The sequence below is a fragment of the Choloepus didactylus genome, chromosome 5 (genome assembly GCF_015220235.1).
Source record: "Choloepus didactylus isolate mChoDid1 chromosome 5, mChoDid1.pri, whole genome shotgun sequence".
NCBI lineage: Eukaryota > Metazoa > Chordata > Mammalia > Pilosa > Megalonychidae > Choloepus > Choloepus didactylus.
Window position 1 is genome coordinate 22,070,951 of NC_051311.1, and position 6,069 is coordinate 22,077,019.

A 6,069-nucleotide genomic window follows, 5' to 3' on the forward strand; every position below is an offset into this window, starting at 1 on the left:
TTCTCCTTGGTTTTATATCTGGGCAAACAAATTAGCACCCCCTTGAATACTAAGGATTAGGTCATGGGCCAAAAGAAATATAATTTGCTTTCTGGATTTAGAGAAAAATGTGCTGTACCTGAGCTAACACCAAACCAAGCCAATGCCAAAAAATAAAATAAAATAAAAATAATAAAAAACTTGCTTGACCTGTACCTCGAGCAAATGTAAAATAAGTGACATCGAGAAGTATGTCTTGATGAAGTGTGTGAAGTATGTCTCGAGAAGTATGTGAAATAACTGACATAGGGAAGTATGGAATGCAGTTTCTCCTCCACTGAGCTTCTCCTCCACTTTTAACAATACCTAGTTTTGCTATAACCTAGCAACTTTTCCAAAAAAAATGTCCATTTTAGTTTGACTCTTTTAATTATCAACCAGAGGACCAAGGGCAATTGGCAAGTAGAACCACATGCACTTGCCCCTCAAAACTAAAGAATGCTCAGGCTTTCAGAGCTCACGACTCTGCGTTGCACTTCTTGTCTGTCTCAAAAGCACTCACCGCATCCCTGTTCCCACATCTAACTGGGATCGAGAACATTCTCTTAAGAGAAAGAAGGGCAAAACTTTTAGAGTCAGTCAGACATGGTATGGACTGTTTTGGGTTAGATGATTCAGCTCATTTTTGTGGATTTCCCAAGATGCTTTCTGAAACTCTGTTGAAAAATATCTTGTATGATCTTGTAACAAATTAAACAAAAGACAAACCACCAAGTGCTTGCCTGTTTGAATAGGTTAACCACAATAACTCTGATTCATGGTGACCTATTGTGGAGGAAAAGCCCTGGATCATCATTTAGATCCTAACTTTCACAAGCTCCAGCTCACTGCATTCCTTCTTAGAGCTTAATGAGGGAGGGTTGGCTACATTTTTAATAGCCCAAGGTTCATTACACTAAAATATTTTTAATCATCTTAGGAGACATGTGCCTCCTTAGCTGACTGTGCCAGAATGCATTGGTTTGCATTGTTTACCATCTTCCATTTTAAGTGTTTTGTTTTTTTTTTTAATTTTATTGGGGGTTGGAGGATGCTTGTGTATTTTTATTTCGTTTTCATTTGAGGGACTCTCTAATAGCTTAATATATATTTTCCTTAACAATTTTTTAAAAATTAGTCACACATTTTGCTTAATTCTATTTTTTTTCCTGACTGTACACACCCACATTTCTTTACTGACTTACTCATGGAGCCAAACAATAAGCACTGGGTCTGTTTTTCACCAGCCACAATTACTTGCCAGGATTTTCCCCACATACTTCATGGAAATGGAATTTCTAACACACCCACTCTTTATCCTTCTTGTTGTGGATGTTGTTGTTGATGTTGATGGGTGTTTTCCTCTGGACTGTAAAAGAGGGGGTGAGTCTAGGCTCTTACTTATCTCTTGGGGAACTATCACAACAAAGAAACATATATTTGCAACACAGACAGCCCTGCCCAACCCTGGGATGTAGCTTATCCTACCAGCATGATAAGCCACATAATGGGCTCATTCACACACACTGCTTCCTCTTCTTTTCTGTGCAATAACTCCCTCCCTCTACCACTGGGAAGGTTATTCCCCAGCTGTCTGGGAGAAGTCCTGTCCTGCAGAATGAGTTTTGAAGTTTGCAGTTTTGCTGAGTAACCACAATGGGAATATTATTTGCTCATTCCTGTTAGGTTGTTTTTGTTTTTGTTGTTGTTGCTATTCATCCTTCTGGACTGAAATTTTGGCCTTTAGAGAATTCCTGAGTTATAAGGAATGCACTGACTCTGGGGGAAAACTCAGTGCATAAAGGGAAGGAGCGGCCCCGTGGTGTGGCTTGCCAAAAACCATTTAAAATTTCCTGTTTTCTGTGTCTTAGATGTAACTTTACCTTTTGGGGTAAGTTTTCTCTCTTCCTGGAAACTGCAGCTTTCTCTTCCTGATTTCTTTAAGGATTTATAAAAAATATTCAGTGGATTTCTTAAAAAAAAATGTGTTTTTTTTTAATCAAACCCATGTCTTTGTGAGCTAGACTCAGTGGTTTTGAAACCATATGCATCAAATTTCCCTTGAAGTATCCATCAGCTTATCAGAAAGGTGAAATATATTCAGACAAATGTATAGAGGATTTCATTTTACCCTTAAACATAGGAAAATAATTTCAGACACTTAATAGCCTGTGAACAATTAAAGAGTTGTGCTAAATATCTCATTTAAATGGCTTAAGTAAATAGAAGCCCAAATATTATAAATTTCATTCCATATATTCAGCCATGTATGAATTTAGAATAGATCCTACATATATACATACTATATAATATAGTAATGTTTCAATCACAGACAAAAAGAATTGTAAACAAATGTGTATTTTTATATTTTTAAGAACAAAGTCCCTAATGATTCCTCAAAGATTAAAATAATACATATATAAATAAATTATATATATATATATATATATGTATATATATATAGTAGGTTATCTCTGAATAGTGGAAAAAATGCAAATGCAAATCTTCAATGTCATAAAATTGAATTCTATAGAAACTTCCTAAAATGTCAGTCTCAAGTCTGCAATCTGCTTACTCCTTCCTTCAAATCTCTAATCAACTTAATACTAATTTTAGTTGAAATATCATCTTATGAGCAAGATCATCTACTCTAAAAATTTCCTCCATCAAACTCTAAAATAGAAACACTGCACACTTTCTCTATAATTATTCTGGAAAATGCTCAGACATGTCACAAATTGTTATAGTGTCCTAGGTCCGGTGAATGCTTATAGTAAAATTCAGTCTACCTCCCTGCACATGATTAAAAACAGAAGAGATTCAAATACTCTCTGACAATGCAATTAGCTGGAGTGACCCTGAATTCATCCATTTGCAATATATCATTCTTTTCTCCTATAAAGGATTCTAAGCATAAGCTGAAATCAGTTTTTATGGGTATCTCCTTCCTTGTACACTCAGGCCTTTCAGTTGAGTTTTATTCCTGAAATCTGCATAATGCTCAAGTTAAATCTTTACAAACAACATTGAAAAGACTACCTGCTTTAACTCTCAGAAAGCCAAAAAGCTGTTGCAAGCTGTCATTATGGGATCAGCAGACCTCATTCTTTTTCTCAGTGCACCACTTTATGAGTTGTAGCTTATGAATATGAGATTGCTTTCTATCTGTGTATCAAGGGGAAAGTTTGTCTTGAGGAGTGTGATGGTTAATTTTATATGTCAATTTGATTAGGAATGGTGTTCAGTTGTTTGGTCAAACACTAGCCTAGATGTTGCTGTGAAGTTATTTTGTAGGTGTGATTGGAATCTATAATCTATTGATTTTAAATAGAGGAATTTGCCCTTGACAGTGTGGATGGGCCTCATCCAAACAATTGAAGGTCTTAAGAGCAAAAACTGAGGTTTCCTGGCGAAGAAGAAATTCCATCTCAAGACGATCACATCAACTTGGGTCTGAGTTTCCAGCCTACCAGCCTGCCCTACAGATTTCAGACTCGCCAGCCCCCACAATCTCATGAGCCTCTTCCTTAAAGTAAATCATATGTATATATATATATATGAATTTTATATATGTATATATGATTATACAGAGCTTGTATAGTGTGTATACATATGTATGTGTGTGTATATATGTGTGTGTAAATATATTTATAAATGCTGTTAGTTTGTTTCTCTGGAGAACTCTGACTGATACAAAGAGAAAACTCTGAAAAATGCATATAAACTTGATAGCATTAATAAACTTGCTGTTGACAGGAACTTAGAATTTGAAAAGTAAATCTTTTTAATTTTGCGTGTGTTCTATACTAGCCACATATGCAAACCAATTCAAGTAAACTCCTGAACTCAACTGTTATGTTCTTCATGCTGCTTAGGAAAAGATGGTGTAGTTAAGATAGTCTCAAGGTCAGTGTGCTGGTTTTTCTATATACACCAGAATGCAGTCTCTTTAGATCTGGGGCTGGCAAACTGAGGCCCAATGGACAAACCCTGCCTGGAGACCTGTTCTGTAAATAAAGTTTTATTGGAACACAGCCATGTGCATTTGTATATGTATTGTCTATGGCTACTTTTCTGCTACACTGGTTGAGTAGGTGAGTAGTTGAGATAAAGACTGTCTGGCCTGCAAAACCTAAAATATTTACTATGTAGCTCTTTATAGAAAAAGTTTGCTGATGCCTGCTTTAGATTAATACACAGATTTCTAAGTCAAATTTATTTATTTATGCATTTATTTCTTAGTAAATAAGTATCCACTCATGGCACTGATGTTCCCAAATCAATGATGTAAGACAAGATTCTTCTTAGCAATGCACATCTGTCTCCAGTAAGCCAAGCAGATATGATTATTATTAAATATAATATGCTACACACAAACCCAGCTACTACCAACTCTTTTAATTATTTTGATTTTTCTTAATTTTTTTTTTTTAATTTCTAACAAGAGTGAAATAAATATACTGCTCTCTGTAATTTGTGGAGATGTCTGTCCAACTATGAGAGCTCAACTATGAATATTCATATTCAGTTAATTCATCAGCCACAGGATGACATAAATTATATGAACTGAAGTGTAAGGAAGGCACTAAGCAACTATTCACTTCTGTTATTTTTACCTTCCTGCAGTCTTCATTTTAGTCTGTTTCATACCCTGCCACAGGATAGAAAAGAGGATCCTAAAATCTCTACAAAAGATTTCACCTAGATTATGAAGGGCAGAGTGGAGTCTGTTGAGGCAGACAAGAGATTATTCCACTTTCCCCCCCAAGTCAACCTCACTTGCATAAGTTAGGACAGGCTAGTTGCTATAACAAGTTGACCCAAAAATGTTTAACAGTTTAAACACAATAAAGTAACCATCAGAATTGAGTGAACAGTTAATGGATTCCCGGCTTCTACATAAAGACTGCTGTCCTCACCATTTAGCAACCAAGGTCACTTTATGTTCATCTTCATGTTGTCTAGTCAAAAGGGAAAAGAGCATGGAAGAGTGCCTCTTGGGAAGTTTTTCTATGGGCCTGGATTGGAAGTAGCTCACATCAGCTCTGAACACATTCCATTACCTAAAATTCATTAATGGGGCTGTATCTAGCTGCAAGAGGCTCTAGAAAATGTGATCTCCAGTTGAGTAAAAACTTCCTAATACTAAAAGGGGAACATGAATTTTGGTAGCTGAATACTCTTATTTCTGCCACAGTACCTATGACACAGTAAGGTGTCCTGATACCCAAATACATTTCCAACTTATTCAAGAAGGCTTCAAATTTCTGTAATAGCAACATAAAATCTCTAATTTTACAATTAGCATTACTTATTTTTAAAATGCAAACATGCCTGAAGAAGTGAGATAATGAGACAAAAATCAGTCTTGTTATGGAGCAAATATCATTTTAGCTACAAGTTTTGATGCAGTACTGTGGATTTAAAGGGGAAGAAAGAAATGTTGAAGACAATTCTTCCTGACTCTCTTGTGTTTTTGTATGCCTTGTAAGCAAAGGCGTTGGTGGCCCTTGTTCTGGACTATCTTTTCAAGCATGTTTGTATAAAGTGAACAGTCTTGGGAGACAGAGATAATGTTTCCTTCTGAGAAAAGGGCAAATTTGCTTGCGGTCTTGGAAGATGGAGCAATGGGCAGGCATGCTTATTGCCCATTATCAAAGATGTGGGATCCCTAAGCTTTGGGTTCCACTCTTGTAATGCAAACCAATGTGCATGCAAATATTACCTGGCCCTCTATGTATCATCTGATGGGAATTGTGTTTTCAGGGACCAGCAGAAGAAAAATGTTGCTGTTTAGTCAACTGTCATTGCATTGAGTGATACATTGTCATTTACCTCTGACCCAAGAATCTTATGTCCCATGGCAGCAATCAAGAAACTATGGTACACTAACATTTTAGATTGGAAGTATGGTAAAATCGCAGATCCTTTACAATTCTTGGCACAAAAAAGAGATCATCGTAGACAGAGAAAAAATGACACAGAGATAGGAGGTCATTTTTTTCTTTATCTAGAACCAGTTACCATGCCTGTATGTAGAATAAAAATACC